General features: G+C 40.1%; 1 protein-coding gene and 1 long non-coding RNA gene across 4 annotated transcripts in view; one reads left to right on the forward strand and one right to left on the reverse strand.

Moving 5' to 3' along the window:
• fam49bb (family with sequence similarity 49 member Bb) overlaps positions 1 to 22091 on the reverse strand; it is a 148070-nt gene that overhangs the window by 97799 nt on the left and 28180 nt on the right. The window lies entirely within an intron of this gene.
• LOC120529805 lies at positions 169 to 7424 on the forward strand. 2 transcript variants are annotated; one of them, XR_005633810.1, is made up of 3 exons: positions 169 to 317; positions 6699 to 6961; positions 7104 to 7424. It is a non-coding gene; the product is annotated as an uncharacterized LOC120529805 (long non-coding RNA). The 2 variants fall into 2 exon arrangements; XR_005633809.1 differs by having other exon boundaries at positions 169 to 313.

Below are 22091 nucleotides of genomic sequence, written 5' to 3' on the forward strand. Positions count from 1 at the left end.
TCCATCAATGACGGTTACTTTGAAGTTATATGTATTGTGTATTTAAAAACATTATTTCAAATTAGGTAAAAAATGCCTTTACTCGAAAAAGCCACACCCACCTTTTCCCACAAAATAATATATGGGGCGGGTCAACGCTCCAATTATGACCGTAGTGAGTAACAAGGGGAGGGAAACGGAACGAAGAGCGAAGTTTCAGGGAAATAGAATTTTGAGGTGTAACACGTGGCTGCAGTAGTTGCCTGTGGCGTTAAAAATTCGATTCATCATCACTGAACTTGGCACAAATTCGGAGGCGTCTGCCACCTTCCATGTAGGTATTGTATTCGTTTCGACTCGATATTTAGTTCGTTCACAGATGAAGAGGTCTAGCAGAACATGGCCAAACTCGAGTAATGCTATTAGAAGTAACCACTGGTAGTAGATCCGCTCAAGAAAGGGCTTGTGGTGGTCTTGAGAAATGACAGATGTAAAGAAAAAAAATTTCAGCCAGAAGTTATGAGGCTCTAGAGAAAATAATTGTCTAACTATGAGCAGGCAACCTCTATCTGGTAATTTATACGCGAAACGGCAGCGCTAGTAATAGCTGTGCTCTGGCACCAGCAATATTCAATAGTAATGGCGCTTTCTCCACCCCAGGAACCATGGACTTTTTAGAAACTCAAATTTTTGTAGCATTCCCACCGCAGGAACTTGAGCCATTTGTAGTTCCTGATACTATTTTTGCTCCTACTCCAGGATATGTATTTTTCATTCAATCAGAAAGTACAATATTGTGGGTGGGGCTTGAGCAATGAATTGTGCTGATTGGTCGACCACAAGCATTGACACCATGTTACAAGTCTGTTAGTAGTTTGTATTTTGGATAGTGATCAGGGAAGATGGAGTGCTGCTCTTCACAGCACATCACTCTTCATAGCTGCCTCCCTGGTGTGCCGTATCAAAACAATAATCTCCATCATGTAGTCTGGAGCACTTCAAGCTAATAATGGTGGGGTGAGAAGTGTCCCTGTCGCCATGAACTCCTGAACGCACCTCACTTCACACTGCAACGCTCTTCTTTGCACGTCTCATATTTTGCATAAAGATTAGAGTTCCTGTTTCTGTGGTGGGAACACAACACATAAAAGTGACCAGGATCCACAAGTGGCCTAGGGTCTACAGGTACATTGCCCAGGAACACATTGACCCCTGAAAACAAAGTACTTGTGGTGGGAAATGCTTCAAATGTATTTGTACCTGTTAGGGAACATAATAACAACTTTTCAATAATTTAAAAATTCAAACGTGGCTAAAGGTCAATGGTGGCATCGTTCTGCCAGTTCTAAAGTTTGACTGTGAACTGGGAGAAAGATGGATTACCCAAGGCAATGGATAATGACAGAGAGAGAACAAGTAATCTCCAAAGTGAATGGAGTCATTTTTTAAATCCATAAGCCTGGAGCAGTGAGGTATCAGCTTGCCGTCTGTCTGGAAATAAAAGTGATTACTAAAAAAGATGGGGAAGGACCAACAAGAAAGGGTGACTGAAGTATAAGCAAACACTATTAAAGGTTAAAGTCAGATTTGTAACTATGGATTATATAAAGTTAATCAGATGCACACTGGGGTGGGCTCCAGTTGTCCCACGAGCCTGCCCTGGATAAGCAGGTTTAGAAAATGAATGGAAGATGGATTTTCCAACTCTTAAGAACAAGATACTGTATACCTGAAGGCCGGCTAGAATTCATCTACTACCTCTAAGGACATTAGAACATTCTGAATTAAACTTCAAATTCATTTTCAATTTATTCTCATAAAGTGCACTTCAGCTTAAAAGACTGTACGGTTAGAAAATAGCATAAAGTGACATGCAACAAAAATATAACATACAACAATGAAACACAACAGAAGAAATGCAATATACTGTAATTTTATATTCGATTACAGTAGAACACCAATTATCCATGCTCCGGTTTACAGAGGTTCCACATTATCCGAGTTGAACCTGTAAGGGTAATACACTACTTTTCTTATAATTAATAGAAGCATTGCTGTAATTACTATACTGGAGATATGGACATGCCTCACTCATCCCTCGGCTGTTGTCATAAAGAATCTGATATGAGAAAGCATTTGATAAGGTGCCACATGAGAGACTGGGTATCAAACTAAAAGAAGTGGGAGTTCAGAGTGTGGAGTGTAGGTGGGTGCAAAATTGGCACAGATACAGCAAACATATGGTGATGGTGTGAGGAACCCTCTCAGAATTGGCTGATGTTAAGACTGGTGTCCAGGAAGGGTCAGTGCTAGGGCCGCAGATATGTTTATTGTATTAATGATATGAATAGGAACATGAATAACAAGATGTTCAAGATTTACAGATGATACCAAGCTGGGTGGATTGGAAGATTATTTAGAACGCATTGAATCATTGCAGCGAGACGTCAACAGCTTACCAGTTTGGACGGATTAGTGGACAATAAAAGTTATTGTAAGTAAATATAAAGCATTACATGTAGGAATTAAAAATGTGTGATTTGAATACACAATGGGAGGTCTGAAAGTTGAAAGTACCCCTTATGAGAAGGACTCAGGAGTTTTAGTGAACTCGACACTGTCAATGGCCAGGCAGTGTTCAGAAGCCATTAAGAAGGCTAAGAGAATGTCAGATTATATAGCGCCTTGATGTGTGGAGTACTAGTTCAAGGAGGTTCTCCTCAAGCTTTATAACACACTGGTGAGGCCTCATTTTTGGTTTCCAGGCTACAAAATGGACATAGCAGCAGTAGAGAAAGTCAAGAGAAGGGCAACTAGGCTGATTCCAGGATTGCAGGGGATGAGTTATGAGGAAAGATTAAAAGAGCTGAGCCTTTTCATTTTGCGTAAAAGAAGATTACAAGGTGACATGACTGAAGTTATAAAGTTATATTATAAAGAGAACGAGTCCAGTAGATCGAAACTGTGACTTTAAAATGAGTTCATCAAGAACATGTGGACACAGTTGGAAACTTGTTAAGGTTAAATTTAACCCATAACATTAGGAAGTTCTTCACACAGGGAACCACAGGCACATTGAATAAATGACCAAGTAGTGAGGCAGAGTGTAGGGCTTTTGGGTCCTTCAAAACTCAACTTGATGTTATTTTGGAAGACTTAAGTGGATATGACTGGCTAGCTTTGTTGTGCTGAATGGCCAGCTCTCATCTAGATTGTTCTAGTGTGTAAAAAGGGGTCTGAAGACTTTGTGAACCTGTTGCATATTACATAAATATATAAAGATAACAAAATATTTCATTACTTTAAATATAGTAGATATCAGGGTTCAATTTAGTATAGCAGAGATACTCCATTTGCAAATCATGGAATGAACTTTTCACAGTTCCCTGCCTGGTTTCCATCCATCCCGCTTCATTCAATTCAGGGTCACGTAGGGGCAGTGCTGAGCACAAAGCAGGGAGCAACCATAGACAAGGCACCTGCACATATTTCTATAGACCCCAGATGTCACTGTCCCAGGTCAACAACAATCTTCCAGGAGGCTATGGCACAGGCAACAATAGCCACAACTATCATAAAATACCATAAAGGTCTGATAATGGGTTCTATCATCATCAACACAATCCCACCAAGTCATTCACCCCACAGCTCACCAAATCCCACTAAAAGATGATAAGAAGAGAAAGAAAAAAGGGTAAACCTGATCTGCCATACAGAACTGTTACATGCACTGAAATGAAATAGGAAGAGGCTTAGCAGCAGCTCTAACAGGTGCACACCATACTCGAATCATGAGCCTCACACCTTGATTTAAACGTTGAGACGAACGGCGCTTCTTTAATATTGGCACGTAGATAAGGCAGAGGCTGTATGAGGCATGTGTTTTGAACCAAATTCTTTGGAGCATTCTGTTTTGATATGCACCAAGAATGAAAGACACAGAATAGGCATTATGGAGAAAGGAATGTTGGGAAGTTTATAATTTGAAGTTTCCCGTTTAGTGAGCAAAACAACTGTGAACAATGTGATACTGTTTAGGGGATTTTTAGTATATTAACAACAACAAAACAAAATAATTCATTTTTAGGAACTTATTTAGGCTAAACAAAATCCATTCACTTGAGGCAGTAACTTACCTTCCACTCGGAGGAGGACAGACCGCCTTTTTCCAACTGAGGACCAGAACTCATATTTGGAGGTGCTGATCCTCATCCCTGCTGCTTCACAGATGGTTGCAAACCATGTCAATGCATATTGGAGTTCACAGCCTGATGAAGCTAACAGGACCACTTTGTCTGCAAAAATACTAGTGATGCAATTCTAAGGCCACCAGACTGGACCCCCTCCCTGGCTGCGCTTTGACATCTTGTACATGAAAATCACAAGCAGGATAGGAGATAACACACAGACCTGGTGGAGTCTCACACCCACTGGAAATGCTGCTGATGTTGGTCAGAGTATGCGGGCACAGCTCTCACTGCGACTATACAGGGGCCCAACAGCCCTTATTAGGGGGACCCAGATCCCCTACAGAATCCCTCAAGGAGCACAATACCTTAAGAAAAAGGCTTCTTTTGGTGTTAATGATATATACAAACACCAGTAAAGTGGTTATTCATCTCTCCAACGTGGACTAGGAAAATGACCTCGCTTTAGAATGGTTAGAATGGTGGCTTAACTGAGACATATTTCTCATCTCAGAATGAGATCGGTGAATCCTTCATATTAAAAAGTTGTTTTCTGATGCATATCAAAGGCTCATAATATGCCACACTGTCCACAGACGAATAACCCATCTACTGAAGCTTGATAAGCATAATGGAGGTCAAAAGCAGCCTCTGTTAAGGTCTTATAAGGAAAGACTAAATGAGTAATAGAAGAATGTTTGCAGTACCTAAACTAAAGTGCTGCCAAAAGTTACATTTTTCTTTAAACAATAAAATTTAAGATGACCGTAACCTCAGATTTGGAGGTCATATCATTTTCTAATGTGCTTATTCCAGACCCTGGTCCGGGGTTTGAGCCTATCCCAGCTTGCATAGGGTGCAAGGCAGGATCAAACTCTGGACAGGGTGCCAGGCTATCACAGAGCGAACACACACACACACACACACTAGGGGTTTAATTCACCTAACCTGCGTGGCTTTTCACCTAACATGTAAACTCCACACAGGGAGGACCCGGGATGTAAACCTTGGTCTCCTTACCTGGAGTGCTACGACTGTGATATGGTGCTGCCCAGATATGAAGGTGCTAATTCTGATCACAAATGCATTATGTGGTGGATTTCAGACTTTTCTGTATACTTCAGCACAGGACAAGGCCAAACATTCTCTCTAGCATGTCAGCTCAGTAACCCTTGTACTCAATTAGCTAATAATGGCTTGATTCTCTGTGTCTCACATACACACAGCCAGATGGCATGCAGCCACCCCCCACACCCCCCCCAAACACAAATAATGTAGATGTGTCAAAATCAGCCTTAATCCACCTAAGATGGGTCAGCACGGCACAAAAAGGCTACACTTACAGAAGACAGATTACAGTGAAGCACCCATTACTGTGTCAAGCTGGCGTAGCCTGTAAAACAGCATTAAAGTGGCTTACACTAAAGTGGCTTTGCTCAGTAACCGTAACCTGACTTCCTGCAAGATGCACACCACACAATTAGGTGCTTCTTAACTGGGAGCAGACTTGCCTTCTCATCAGAAATTCTAACTGCTCTGTTTAAAGAAGCAGCACTCAGTAATTTGGCCATTTAGGAAAGTCGCTGACAGGCTGAATGTCTGTATTTTAAGAGGGCACCACGAAACGTTCACATTTGTCCTTTTCCAGAATTCTTAACCTGCCATCTGAAAAGTGAGAATGTGTTGTCCACAGCCTACTATTAGCAAGAGAAACGGCTAGTTTATGCATATGAATCCAGCAGGCATCTGGTGAAAGAACCCAGAATCCTTTTTTTTTTTTACTTTTTACATTTTAACAAAACTTTCTCTACACAGTTCATCCCATTTCAGGACACCATAATGTTTGAGACACAGCAGTGGCAGGTCTAGTAAAGCCATCCTGTTTAGTTTGTTGTTGCATATGCATTGCATGCAATGACTGTTTGAAGTCTGCGATTCATAGACATCACCAGGTGCTAAGGACCTTCTCTGGTGATGCTTTGCCAAGCCTTTCATGCAGCCATGATGTTTTGTTTTTTTTTTTACCACAATTTTTAGTGCCAAAGAGTCTGAATACTTCCAAGAAGGTGTCTGTTCTGCCTCGGAGAATAGCTGTTTGTTGTTCAAAGGAATATTAATATAACCTTATGAATATTCATGTAAATAGTTGTATGGAAGCAGAAATAGAATTACAGGAAGTCAGTAGTTAGACAGCATGTTTCACGATTAGTCAGTGTTAGCCCCATCGAAGCAAAGCCTGTAAGTATTATTTTAAGTTAATTGGATAAGTATAGAGCAAAGTTATATTGTTTATTTAAATCAGTAATTATTTGTAATTCGCTTCTTTTCAGTTTCACTCTAACTTCATAAAATTGAAATAAAATTGGAGCAAGGTGCTATCTCCTGACTCTATGAATCTTTTGTGAAGTAGAGTTTGGCTGCTGTTTAGTTCCTGGTTCAAACACCAAGGACGAGAACAGTACAGTGTCAGTTTTTGATCTTCAGTAAATTTACAAACCTTTCTAAAAATATGTTTTCACATTGTCATCATAGGTTATTGTGTGTAGACTGATGGGAAAAAATGGCAAATATATCCAATTAAACTGAAATCTACAACACAAGGCAGTCTGCACAAAGTGAGGAAGGTCTGAACACTTTGTGAATCCTGGCATTACTCTGGTCAAGGATGGAAGCAGCCCAGGATAAGCCTACTCACGTACACGATGGCACTAACACAATTTGAATTGCCAGCTAACCTGAAATGTGCAACTGTGAGAATGTGGAAGGAATACGGCAGGTAAGCTGCCCAAATCCAGGTATGTAAAGCTTGTGGAGACTTACCAAGCTGACTGAAAGCTGAAGTTGCTTCTGCAATGTACTAATTAAGAGTCTGAATGCTTACTGTATATAAATGAGACATTTTGTTTTTTTATTTTGTTGTGCCATGCATGCATGCAGGAGGACCTCATCAAGGGCTTGAATGAGGTATGTGATAACTCGCCGGGGTGAGAAGGCGCCACTGTCAGTGATGTTCTCTTCCCCTTCTCTCCCTGCAACTCTGAGAAACTGCCAGTGAGGGCCGTTAGCTCCACCCCTTCTAGAATGCGCTGCCATAAGAAGCCCAGTTGCCTGGAAAAAGATGTCATTCTCCTCAGAGCTAACCGGCAGAGGGAGCTCCCAAACGATTGACCCTTTCCTCACAAGCAGCTACCTAGGAATAACCTATTGTTTTGATTGTATTAAATTTGATTTGTATTAAACACCACTAACTAAATGGGACAATCTGGTTGGTGTCTAAACTTTTTCCTGTTGTCTGTCCTGTGTTCCTGCACCCTGCCACAGCAGTAAAAACATGTCTTCACTTTGTCATTATGGGTTATTGGAATGTAGACTGATGGGGAAAAATGGCAAATTTATCCATTTAAAATTAAATTTACAATGCAATAAATTGTGCAGAAAGTGAAGGAGTCACTTCCAATCCAATCTGAATCCACCATGGGCTCATACTTTATGTAACTCTGAACTGGGTTAAGAGGGTTTTAGAATATCATGTTACTGTATGTCATAAATACTCACTGGTATTCTGTGCTCTTTGACTCGTGAACACAGTGGGTATAAAAAGTCTACACACCCCTGCCAAAATCGCAGATTATTAGTAATAAAAAAAATGAAGCCAAGAGAAATCCTGTCAGAACATATTTCACTTTTATTGCAAAATTGCAATCCATATAAAGAAGGTGAAAACAAATCAGAAACTGCTAAGTGGAAAAAGGAAACAAAATGGGGCAGCACAGTGGCGCAGTGGGTAGTGCTGCTGCCTCGCAGTAAGGAGTTCTGGGTTCACTTCCTGGGTCCTCCCTGTGTGGAGTTTGCATGTTCTCCCCATGTCTGCGTGGGTTTCTTCTGGGCGCTCCGGTTTCCTCCCACAGTCCAAAGACATGCAGGTTAGGTGCATCAGTGATTTTAAATTGTCCCTAGTGCGTGCTTGGTGTGTGGGTGTGTGCCCTGCAGTGGGCTCCCTGCCTGGGATTTGTTTCCTGCCTTACACCCTGTGTTGGCTGGGATTGGCTTCAGCAGACCCCCCGTGACCCTGTAAGTTAGGATTTAGCGGGTTGGATAATGGATGGAAGGAGAAAAAATCCTACAAAAACCTGGTTGCATTCATATGTATAACTAAATACTTAGTTGAAGCCCCTTTTGCATTGATTAGAGCACTCTGTCTTTTTGGGTAAGAGTCTCTCAGTTTGGCACATCTGGACTTGGCGATAAGAAACTCCAGATTTGTCCAATTCTGATGGTATCTTCTGTGCACAGCACTCTTGAGGTCACCCCACAGGTGGGTGGGCTCTGGCTGGGCCATTCCAGAACATCCATCCTCCACTGATAAAGCCATTGCTTTGTTGCTTTTGATGTATGCTTTGGGTCATTGTCATGATGAAAGGTGATGGTCCTCCTTATCTTCAGCTTCCTAGCAAATGCTGGAAGGTTTCGTGCCAAAACAGACAGATACTTGGAGCTCTTCATGATTCCACCCACCTTGACTAAACCCCTTGTTCAAGCTGAAGAAAAGCAGCCCCAAAGCATGATGCTGCCTCCACCATGTTTCACTGTGGGTATGGTGTGATGTGCTGCATTTTTTTTTGTTTGTGCCAAACATATCTTTTAGAATTATGGCTAAAGAGTACAACCTTGGTGTCATCAGACCATAATACACTTTTACACATGGTTGTGGGAGACTAGGTTGACCTTTTTGCAAAGTGTTGCTGGGTTGGATGTTTTTCTTTGTTTTGTCTCGTTACCCTACCCCACAACCCAGACATATGAAGAACACAACTGACTGTTGTCACATGTAGGGAACAGCCAGTAAATCCTGCAGCTGCATTAATGTTGCTGTGGGAGTCTTGGTGGCCTCCCTGACCAGTTCTCTCTTTATCTTCTCATCAGTCTTAGAGGGACATCCTAATCTTTGTAGAGTCACTGTTGAGCCATATTTTCTCTGCTTGATGATTAGAGTCTTCACCCTGCTCCATGGGATATTCCATGCTTTGGATACGTTTTTGTACCCCAGTCCTTTATTGATACCTGTCAATGGCGAGTCCTGTTCATGTTTTAAAAGCTCTCTGCACACCATGACTTTTGGAGGTATGTTGCAACCAAGCTCATATCATAATATTCCTACAGGAACAGCTAATCTTTATCTGAGCTCAATCAGCGCAACTTTAATTGATGATAGGTGTCTACCAACTACTGTTTGAGATGAGACTCATTGTGATTGGCTGTTTCTGAACACAGCCACAACCTTGATCGTTAAAGGGCCTGCAAACTAATTATAGGTTTTTGTATGATTTTTTTTTTCCTTTCTTCACTAAACAGTTTCTGAAATGTTTTCACCTTCTTTGTATTGATTGTAACTTTGCAATAAAGGCTGATTAGGTTATAAAAGGATTTGTATTGGTTTCATTTTTTATTACACAAAATCTGCGATTTTGGAATGAGCATGTAGAGTTTTTACATCCATTGTATTTAGTTACAAGACAGTAAAATTGTATTGTGGTCCATAGATGGAGCTGTCAGTTATCTCTCTCTTCAAAGCTGACGATGTTTGATACAACACAGCAAATAAAAGCCCTGATATAAAAGTAACAGATTACAGGTTCCCTCAGTGCTGTGCTTTAAGTGTTTTTTACATTTTTTTTCTTTTTTTATATTTATATTTTTAGGGCAGCATGATGGGTCAGAGGTAGTTCTGCTGACTCACAATAAGGAGACCAAAGTTTGCGTCCCAGCTCATCCCTGAGTGGAGTCTGCATGTTCTCCCCGTGTCTCCCTGCATGCTATGGCCAGACTGCAATGAGAAAATTTTGAGGTGTCATCTGGGTCGTCCCTGTTGTTTTGCCAGAGACAGAAAAGAGAGAGAGAGGTTAAGAGCAGGTGCTGATACAGCGCATTGCCACACCCACCACATGACAAACCAACTCAGGATCCCAGATTAGGACCCGAGTGCAGCCATGCAATGGATGACACTGCAGCACCACACTAGTTGGAATGGAACAGTATGAGGTTTTTTTATGGTGGCTGGAGTGCCAATTCTGACACCAGCCCCCAGGTTTTTCCTTGCCTACATGCAGGGGTGGATGCAGATTAACGTCATAGCGAAGATGGAGCAATTGTAGGTTAAGGGCCCAATGAAGTAAAATCATTTTTTGCTATTTACAGGATTTGAACCGGTAACCTTCTGATTAAAAGTGCAGAGCCCTGGCCTGAGAGCCACCACGCCGCCCACAGATACAGACACCAGAGACAGAAAAGCAAAGAAAAAAACGAACAGAAATAATGCTTGATGGTGTGGGTCCCTTCAGTGGGAAAATTCAAAGCAAAGACTAAGGTAGTGCTCCAGCAGAACTCCATCTGGTGGGTTGCTCTGGCCAGTAATGACGCCCCTTTCTCGAACACCCAGAATTTTATGGCGGGCAGACTGAAAGGGGTGGGGCTGAATGAATTCACCGCCGGCTTTTGGGAAAGAAGAAGGAGATGACGGCGTTAGCGGCAGTACCCCCTCTGGTCTTGGTGGGTTATTACACACCTCGACTGAGCCTGTGAGGAGGTCCTCTGACATGCACGTGTGACACTGCTTTTCCTGCCACTGTCCAAAGACATGCAGGTTAGGAAAATTGGTGATACTAAATAATCCCGTGTGTGTGTGTGTTTGCCCTGCGATGTACTGGCGCCCTGTCCAGAGTTTGTTCCTGCCTTGTGCCCTATGCTGGCTGGGACTGGCTCCAGCACCCCAACCATGACCCTGGTCAGGATTAAGCCGGTTAGAAAATGACATGCCATTTATATTTTTGTAGTAGTCTGAGCTGAACAAAGTACATTATGGGAAAAACAATTTATTTCCTTTGGCCGCTGCCTGACACAAATAAGTAATTTCTGTGGCTGTTGTAACATGCACAGCTTTTTGGAATATTTTACAATCGGGAACAGGAAGTTAAATCTGAATGGTATCTCCTGACACTCTGTCAGTTACGATAAATTTTTATTATTTTAAGATATGGGTATTTCTATACATTTCTATAGCTGCGTTTATCTATATCTTGATAGCAAATCATTTTGATAATGCCGTCACTCTCAATATTTTTGTTCCCCCCATAAGATTTCAGCATAACTGAAATGACATTGAGCCCGGCCTAAGAAGTAAATCAAGCAAGCTGATTTCTGTTTTCAGTTCAATTAAGAATAGTTGTGTACATTTTACTCCATTTTGATTTATCATTTCATCGGAAAGTGGTTATGTGCCACAGCATTGTTGTACATTCAAGGAAGAATTTCACTGTACTCTGCACACATGACAAGACTAAACTACTATTTGTCGTGTTTCTGCCAGCATTGCTTCGCTGGCTGGTGTTCAAAGTTGTGTTTTTTGTCTGATTTTGTATCATTTATTTGTATTAATGTTTCTTTAGTTTATTATGTACATTATTCTTTGTGTTCATTTGATTATGTCCCTTGATGTTTTGTTGGTGGCTCCCCAAAGGGGCGGGTCCATGTGCCAATCACTGCCAGGACCTGCCCTCCACCCTATTTATTGGAAGGATTTCCATAGTTCCTGGCGGTTCACTTTGAGCGCTCTAGGCAATGATGTGTTTTTTTATGTCTAACTGGGCCTTTTGCTATTGCTTTTTGTGATTTTTGGATTTTTTAACCTGCGGTCTGTTTTTGACCTTGCCTTTGGATTCTGAATTGGGACTTTGTTTGCAGTGGATTACTTTGCCTTCTCAGGCAATTCTTTTTGTTCTCTTTAAAGCTTCATGGATACTGAGCCTTTGCCTCAAGTAAATCCTTTATTTTATAAAGATTATTCAAGGCACTTTTTATATCTAGTCAGGGTTTTAACGGTATTTCCTCCCTGCGGAGCAACTTTAAAAGTATTTTGGGACTTGTGTGCTTTTGGGATTCCCAAATCATGACAGAATTACTGGCATCTTATAGACATAATTTATAAAGAAAAAGAAACGGCAGATCCTCATGTTTTTCTGACATTTTTATCCCCTACATTTAAAAATGCTGGTTCTTTAATGGCACTTTATGGTTCTTTGCTGGGTTGTGTGGTTCTTAGTAGAACCTTTGCCTGACCGAGTGCAATTTAATTCTGGGATGGGTTCTTTGCATTTGAAGTTGGTTCTTTCTGCTTTGAAAAAACTTTCTAATATGTAGGAATAAAACCAAAATCTTTAATTTTTGGCAGGCAGAATTAAGCGAGGGGCGCACACACTCTGGGCACTAAGGGCACCAGGGTCAGAGAAGTATGATCATAAGGTCTGCATCATGTACACAGAGGGACGTGGTTTGTGTTTTTTAAAGGCATACACACTCTGGACACCGAGGGGGAAGGATGAGTACCACAGTGGATAGACAGGCATCAGAGGATGGAGGATGATGACCCTTACCTAGCAAGGGAGGCTAATATAATGGAAGGACCAGGGAGACAACTTTATTGACTGGTATATTAGATGGCAGCAACCCCTGGTTAGGATTCCCACATGGACACCCACAGGGCAGGCTGCCATCTATTGTATCGGAGGAAAAAAGGAGCCAAACATTGCTTTCTTACCCAGTCGGTCCTTCCATTATATTAACCTCCCTGCTGGGTAAAGGGTTCCTGTTACCTTCTGGCTAAAAAGCCTGTCTGTCCGCTTTCCTTTATTATGGTGCCCAAGCTGAGCAAGGAATCATCCTACATTCCCTTTGTGAAGCCTGTCCATCCACTATGGCGAAAATGATGATAAAGAGTGGGTGGTGTTACCCTGATGAGGCCATTTATGTACACCGTACACCAAGAGGTAAGCACTTCTTAAAGTCTGCGGTATATTCACAAATGGGAGCTGCTTGTGCTATTGAAGGGGTACGTGCTCTGAACACTAAGGTGGGAAAAAAAGGCCATCAAAGTCTAGCCTTCTGGAGCAAAGAGATAACTGCATCAGTTAAGGGCAAAGGCTTAAATATAGAAAGCATAGTGTGATGGTTGAGTTCAGTGATGGGGCTACTTCTCTCTTGAATTCTTTAACTAAAATTCTTTCATTTAGCGTATCATGTGTTATAACTTTAGTGTAAGATTCCTTTTTAATCCAATTTGTAGGTGATGAGGCCTATCCTGCCATCATTGAGTGTAAGGTAGGAACCAACCTTGGACTGGATGCCAGTCCATCACAGGACCCACTCTTGTGGCTGATGTAGAATTGCCTACATACTAAGTTAACTTTTGGAAAGTGGGAGAAAATCAATGTAGACTTTTTAGAAACCCTAAGCTGTGTACCAATTCAGGGCCTCCATCTACAGGTAACATTATTATTTATACAATGTAAGAAGAAGGAAAGACTATGTGCAAAGTCAAAGTTTATTCCTGACAAAAACACTCGCAAAAACACTCAATATAATTACACAATGTTTGAAATGAAAAAGCATTGGGGTCTCGAGTGCTGTCACTTACCAGGTCAGCATGCACAAGCAATTAAAAAGGCCAATGTGATGTTGGGTTGTATAACACCAAAGGAGTCAGAACATCCTTAAAATGCATATGTCCTGGAGGCCTAAAATAGTTTTTTTTGGGGAATGCGGACATTTTACTTGGAAGGCCAGAACAGACTGCTTTTTGCTGGAAGTATTGCTCAGATGAGCTGTGGTGAAGTGTATTTGAACTCTGGGATTTTACTCACAGATATTTCATACAAAGCAGCATTGGGAGACACTATGAGTGCATACTATGAGACTTTGCTTTAATGTTTTGACACTTCTATGTACTGTACATATTTTATTTCTCAGTGTAAAACTAACCTTAAAATCTTAAGTTGAGATGACAGATCAATTTATGACTCAAACACCAAGTGGAAAGTATCCACCCCAAGGGAATTGGTCAGAGCTTAGGTAGGTGTTATAATTTGGAATCATGAACATGGTGAAAAGGGATGCAAGACCTCCAAAAGAACTTTTCTCTCTGCCCAGAAGAAGTTCCCTCTAAGTCAGCCAGTACCCAACTATTACCTGCAGGCTTCAGCCTACTATGACACAGAAAAGGAGGGAACTGGCTTTAAAAGCTCAAAAATAGCAAGGGAGTCCAAGATATCTCAAAAATGTCTCACAAGGAAGAGAAACTGTAAAAACACAGGCCCCTAAAGATAATACAAACAAAATATTGTTGCAAATGAAAATGAGAGAGGGAAAAAATATAAATGCTTAAAAGTGCAGAAAAAGATTTGTCTAAAGGTAATTTGAAGCAAACAAGTCCCAATACACAAACCAAACACACAGCAGAAATAATCAGAAAAAAATCAAATGAAAAGCAATACTTATACAAAAAGACCACCAAATACACACAATGAACCATCCTTTCTTCTTGCCGGCTTATAAAGCCAGAGGAAGGACTCAGCAGCAGTGATATCAGGGAGGACCTGCCTCCTAGGGTTCCACCCAGAAATCAATGCATATTAAAAAACATAGTACATAATTAAAAAATAACTCAGCTGAAGTATTAAAAATACCAAAAACAAACATTAATAATTCAAAATTGACAAAAAAAAATAAATAAAATAAAACAGAAAATAAACACACACTAGGAAATAAACCTTGGCTGCAACTGTGACGGTCTGGGACTGTTTATAGTCATGACCAAGATGAGCCGTGCAATGAGGGCACCTAACAAAGCAACAGTATGGTGTAAATGTGCAAAAGTACTTTTATTTTTCAAGTGCAATGTCTTTAAGCAATAAATAATCCCATAAAATCAGTATATGTCCTTCAGGTAGTAAATAGATCCATTTAAAAAAATCAATAAAAACAATCAAAAAGATATCAGTCCCATTCATAGCGCCGCAATCTGTAAGCCTTTACACGCGTTCCCTCCGCTGATGGGCCTCATTGCTTACCTCACCCTTTTACTAATGAAGCTCTCGATAACTAATAACTCATTTCTTCAGTTTAACCAGGAGACGCCAGTCAAAGGCAAAACAAACCAAAATTAAACAAAACAAAGCGAGCAAAACCAAGACAAGATGCAAAAATCACAGTCAAAATTCAGGCAAGAGGTCAAAAAAACAGGCAAGACATGAAAATGAATCACAAAGGGAATACAGTATCACATAAATCTCAGTGCAAACACTGACCTTTTATCTCATTTGCAGATGAGCTCAATTTTCTGCTGCTATGATTCTATTTTGCATTTCTTTTAAATTTCTATACTTTACATATCTTGAGTGATTGAATTATCTGAGTAAATGCCGGGCACCTGTCATCCATAGTTTCTTTCTTTCCCAAAGGGTTAGCGGCTGGGGAGAGGCAACTCCAATAGTTAGCAGCACAAAAAGGAGTCATGCGCTGTTAATAACCAAGGTATGTCAGCCGCTAGTGTCTATCTGACATCCAAGGACCAAGGTGTGTCAGTCTTCAGTGTTCAGGGTACATCCAGTGTCTTTTGGGTTGATCGTTCAAGCCAAAGTTAGTGGGTTTTTATGTGGAGCACTAATGAATGATGGGCTCTGCAGGCATCACTTATAATCAGTGCTTATGTGGACTGTGTCTGTGTCTTTTTAAATAAGTGTTTTAAGCTCAGGGTGTGAGAGAGTGGGCCAATACATTAATGAACTCAGTCAGTCCACTCACCCAACAATAATACAACATGTCTGCCATATTGAGAACACAATGTGTAGGCTCATCCTCCAAATCACCAGAAAGACACAATGGTACTAGAGAAGGGCCAGAGATGACCAAAGGCAAACTATATGATGTGGTCACTAACAGTTCTGGTCTAAGCCCATTCTCCATAGCTGGCAATCGGTATTATTAGAGTTCAACAACCTGTTTGTTCCCCCTCTGTGGCTGGAGTGTGCACCCCTTCAGTAGCACAAATGGGGCACCTTTGTATATATAACGTAGACTTTAAGGAACACGCACACCTTGGTGTACTGAGTGTGTACACTTTTATTTCCGTAAATAGCTCTCAGTACTATAAGAGCTTGATGTACAAAGAACGCACCCCTTAAATTTCATAAATGGCACCCTAGGCACGTGAACCTGACATTGAGGGGGAAGGTCATGAAACTCTAATGATACAGAGTGGGCATTCTTATCTGCCGGGCACCATTTATGAAAGATAAAGTGTGCATGCTCCATACACCAAGGGGCCCGCGCTCCTTAAAGTCTGCAATACACACACAAAGGAGTGCCATTTAAGCTACCGAAGGGGCGCGGGCTCCAGATAACAAGGGGTACCACACAAGTCATTAATGAATGAATTGAATAATGAATTGACCGACTCTGGTTATGAAACACAAAATGGAAGTGCCTATGAAAAGCAAAAGTCCTAAGATGGCACTGTGGTAAAGTTGCCATCACAAGGAACAAATATACTGTTATAAAGATCCTTCAACCCAACCTATACAGTTACAAAAAAATAAGGAAAAGAAAACAACGTCAAAAGAAATCCAGATAACAACAAGAATTAAGTACAAAGAAGACAGCTGCCTAGGATGAATGCCATACTGGAACAATTCATAGTAGTCAATTAACCTAGCAAGAACGTGTTAGTCGATGTTGAGAAAAACCCAGACAAAGGGCAGATTTGGGATTTGAATTCATGGCTCTGGAGGTACGAGACAGGAGAATGGTATAACCAGTCTGCCAGACAAACGGAAGAAGTCTTTATTCCATCCATCCATTCTGATCATCATTTTCATCATCAAACAACATCCAATGCCCCATAATGATGGCAAAAACAGGATTTTTAGACATTTCTCCAAATTTATTAAAAAATAAAAAAAAAACCCTGAAATACCCCATTGACACAAGTATTCAGAACTGTTGCTATGACTCTTGAAATGTGGCTCAGGTTCATCCCACTCTATTGATCGTGATTAAGATGTTTCTATGCTTTGTTTGGAATCCTCCTGTGGTCAATTGAATTGGTTGACTAATTAGGAAAGGCACACAACTGTCTACGAAGAGTCCCACAGTTGAACAAAAACCAAATCATAACATTCAAGGAATTACCTGCAGAGCTTAGAGACAGGAATGTATTGAGGCAAAGGCTGCAAAAAAACTGCTGCAGCATTGAAGGTTCCCAAGAACACAGTGGCCTCCACAGTTCTTAAATGGAAGAAGTTTACAGCAACCATGACTCTTTCTAGAACTGGCTGCTTAGGGCCATGGTAAGAGAGGTGGCCAAAAACCTGATGGTCTCTCTTGCTGAGCTCCAGAGAACCAGTGTAGCAATAGGAGAAACTTCCAGAAGGACAACCAAGACAAACCTGAGCGGGGTTTTATGGCAGAATGGTCAGACAGACAGAAACAACTCCTTAGTAAAAGAAACATGGCTACCTGCTTGTAGTTTGTAAAAAGGCACCTAAAGGACTTTCAGACTGTGAGGTTGAAGACTGTTTGGTCTGATGAAACCAAGATCGAACCATCTGGCCTCTAAGCATCACTTCTAGAGGAAGCCAGGCACTACTCATCACCTGTGCAATACAATTCAAATGATGAAGCATGGTGGTGGTGGCGGCATCATGTTGTGAGTGGCTTAGGGACAACTCTGGGAGTATCCTTTACATGAACCCAATCGAACATCTAAGGAGAGACCTCAAAATAGTTGTCCACTTACAGTCTCCATCCAACCTGACAGACCCTGAGAGGATCTGCGAAGAAGAATGGCAGATAATCCCAAAATCGAGATGTGTGACGGTTGTCACATCAAATCCAACAAGACTCTAGGCTGCAATCGCTGCCAAAGGGTTTCAGCTTACAGACAAGATTGTGCCAAGACGGAGATCTGGGGAAGGCTGCAGAAAAGTCCTTGCAGCATTTAAGGGTTTCCAAGTGCACAATTACTTTCATAATTGTTAAATGTTAAACGTTTGGAACAACCATGACTCTTCCTAGAGCTGGCCACCCTGCCAAACTAAGCACTCATGGGAGAATGGCTGTGGTAAGAGAGGTGACCAAGAACCTGGTGGTCACTCTGGACCTCACTCTGGGCCGAAGGTTCACCTTCAAACAGGTTTAATGACACTAAGAACAAAGCAAAGACAACACGGGAATGACTTAGTAACAATCTACGAATGCTCTTGTGTTACCCAGCCAGAAATCAGACTCTGGAGACACTGGATAGTAGCTCTTCACCAATGGTCTCCAGAACTTGAAAGGATCTGCATGTGAGAATGTCAGAAAATCCCTTATTCCAGGAGCGTGAAGTTTGTTGCATCATACCCAAGAAGACTCCAGGCTGGAATGGCTGCCAAAGAGGATTCAACTAAGTAAACCAAGTAAAGGATCAGGATAATTGTGTCAATGTGATATTTCAGGGTTTTTTTTATTTTTAATAAACTTGCAAACATTTCTCAAATATTGCTTTTTGCATTTTCATCCTGGTGTTTTAAATGTTGCTTGATGAGGGAAAAAATTAATTTAGACTTCAACATAAAATTTGAAAAAAGTTGATGGGTCCAAGCACCTTCTCCAGGCAATGTACCTAACAGATAGGTGGTGTAGTCTCATGATAATGAGGCCAGAGTAGAAGTCAGAAAATAGTTCTGAGCAGATCACTGTGCTTGACTTAAACCTAAATGAACATCTATTGGGAGACCTGAAAACAGCTGCACACCGACTTTCTCCATCCACCCTGACAAGTGCTTGAGAGGATCTGTGGAGAAGAATGGCAGGAAATCCACAAATCCAGGTGGGGCGAAGCTTGTTGCATCAGACCCAAGAGGACTCCAGGCTGGAATGGCTGCTGAAGGGGCTTCAATTAAGTCCTGAGCAAAAGGTCTTGATACTGTTCAATCTTTTATTCTTTTTTAGATTTGCAAAAAATTCAAAAATGTTGTCTTCTTTTTGTCATTCTGGGCTATCGAGTGCTGCTGGATGAGGAACACAATGAATGGAAATGATTTGAACGTAATTCTGCAAAATCACAAAATGTGGAAAAAATGAAGGGGCTTGAAGAAGCACTGAATCCACTGTACAGGGTGGTCCAGATCTAATTATGCAATTTTCATTACGCTATAACTTATTAAGTTTATTACTCCAAGCCTGTATCTAACTGAATGGAGGACAAGGGGGACATTACATGGAAAATCAGTGAATTAATTCAATGTAAGTCCATTTTCGTTTATTACAAGATATTTCAAACAATTCTTTTGTCTTTTATTGTTTTCCTGCATTGCATTAAAAATTACATAATTAGATCTGGACCACCCTACACATGCAAGCATGTATACAGTGCTGTACATTGCCAGCCCCCCCCAAAAACCCCACCATCATTTACATAACCCTTTTAAAAAGTGATTCACACTGCACTGCCCGACATGGGCACGGCTGCAGATATGCAATGAAAAAGACGGGCCATCCTGATAGAGAAACTCACACATTAAGAATGTCACCGCTGATGTGGCACACAGCCTTGCCTTCTGCAAAGAGGAACTTGAGCATAACGACATACCACACACTTCCTCATTTTCTGCCTTCAACTTTTTTTTTTCTTATGTGCTATAAAAGGATTAATATAATTACCCAGAAAAAAATCAACAGAAAACTAGACTATTTTAGAATCACGACGGTCAAATGGTATATCCAGGCTTCTAGGCGCCTGTCAGCCATATACAAAACAGAGAGAGAGAGATAACATGGCACACATATTTAACAAAGAGGAGCAGCATCCACGGCACAAGCAGAAGAGAAAGGCCTTTGCAGCAGTGGGCTGCTTCAACGGACCTCATGATGTCTCTGCTGTCCCATCAGTGTCACTGTGTTGGTTGTCAGCGCTCTGCCAAGGCGCCTCCAAAGCTTAGTCCCTCTGTTTCCATGACAACCCATGCTTCCTGGTTTTGCTAGCAAGAAAACTGGAGGATCAAACTCCAACACCTTTCTCCTGTCACTGCCAAATTAAGATTGTAATGAAGAAAATGAACCCAAATCCCGAATGAAATCGCTGCCTTCATCTACTGCAAAAAGAGAAATGCAAGCAGGGGCTCTTAGGGGACTATCTGCACCTCTCCATCAGCTTCCATTAGTTCTAAGGTTCAAGTGTTAAGGCAGCCATAGCTCTCTATTGTGCTGAAATGTTTTTTTAAATGATATTCCTACTCACAAACGGTGCCTTATTATGTATTCATTCTCTGAGGTTACTGTGCTGTTTCTGTAAAAACAGCATCTTACATAGCATTGGAGTGTATTCTGAGGCCCAAAATAATATCTTATATAGCACCTTTCAATGTACATGTGTATTTGCAAGTCTTGGTAGAGATTTCACTTTAAATTAGATTGCAAAAATGTTTATTTCATATAATGTGTCTTTTATAACAATCAGATCCTACTCCATTGAGCCCTTGAGCAAGGCCCTTAAAACTGTAAATTCTTCTTGGGGGCTGACCCTGAAGGATTAATAAAGTATATAAAAATCAAAATATAGTGCCTTTCCTACCTATTGTATAAAGCACCTTCCATACCTATCTAGCCCTATTTTTTATTATCATTTATTTAAACATTTTTATCCTAGGTAACTTTTATATAGTGCCTTTCATAACTATCAAATAATGCCTCTCCTATGTATTTGAACATCATTTTTGTTATTAATAATACTATTTACATGACTGAAATTTTTATTCTAGGTGATTTTTTCCCTGTTATTTATATATATTAGTTTTAATTAGATTATGGATATATTTATCTAATATATAGTATTTTTCACACCTTTCATATAGTGCCACTCCTACTTATCATATAAAGCACTGTCCACATCTATCTAGACCTATTTTTTTATTGTTTTTATTCTAATTTATTTGACTGGGATTTTAATCCTAGGCAACTTTTATATTTCACACAATATATCCAGTATATAACGCCTTTCATAACTATCAAATAGTGCCTCTCAAAATCTACTGTATATAGTAACTTCCATAGCAATCTAACCACAATTTTTATTGTATTTTTTATTATTTTCACAATTTATTTGAATGACATTTTAATCCTAGGTGACTTTTTTCTATCTTTTTAATATATTAGTTTTAATTACATTATGGATATACAGTATTTTTCTAATATATAACATCTTTTTAACTATCATGAAGTGACTCTCAAACCTATCATATAAAGCACCTTCCATACCTATCTAGTCCTATTAATTATTACTTTTATTATCAGTATTATCATTTACTTGACTGACATTTCCTATGTGATTTTCTCTGACGATATACTATATTAATAATATGCTGCCTTTCATAACTATCAAAGAATCCCTCTCCTATCTATTACATATTGCTATCTAGCCTCATTGTTTTGTTTACTTATTATTATTAATTTGTTTTTATTTTTACTATTTCTTTTTAAAAACTTTTTAGAGGTAATGTTTTTTCAGTCATGTCCTACTGCATATTAAAAATATAGTACTTTCATAACTATCAAAAAGTGCCTCTCCTGTCTATTGTACTGTATACAGCACTTCCACAGCCATCTAGCTTGTTATCATTACTATATTTTGACATTTTTATACTAGGTGACATTTTTCTGTACTCTAGCTTTTCTCCCACTACTTTTAATTAGATTGTAGATATATTTATCTAATATATTCTGTCTTTCATAACCATTCATATAGTGCCTCTGATGCCTATCACATAAAACACCTTCCATATCTATCTAGCCACATTTTGTATTATTTTTATTACAATTTATTTGACTGACATTTTTTCCAAGGTGACTTTTTCTGTCACACACTATATCAATTATATTTATTATATATATTAATTATATATTTTTTAATAACCATCAAAAAGTGTGTCTCTTATCTATCATACATAGCACTTTCTATAACTATCTAGCTTAATTTTTAATTTATTTTTCTTATCATTATTACTGTTTTTTGACTGACATTTTTATCCTGAAATTCTGGGTGACATTTTTCTGTCACAC

Source organism: Polypterus senegalus, chromosome 5 (assembly GCF_016835505.1).
Source record: "Polypterus senegalus isolate Bchr_013 chromosome 5, ASM1683550v1, whole genome shotgun sequence".
Taxonomy (NCBI): Eukaryota; Metazoa; Chordata; class Cladistia; order Polypteriformes; family Polypteridae; genus Polypterus; species Polypterus senegalus.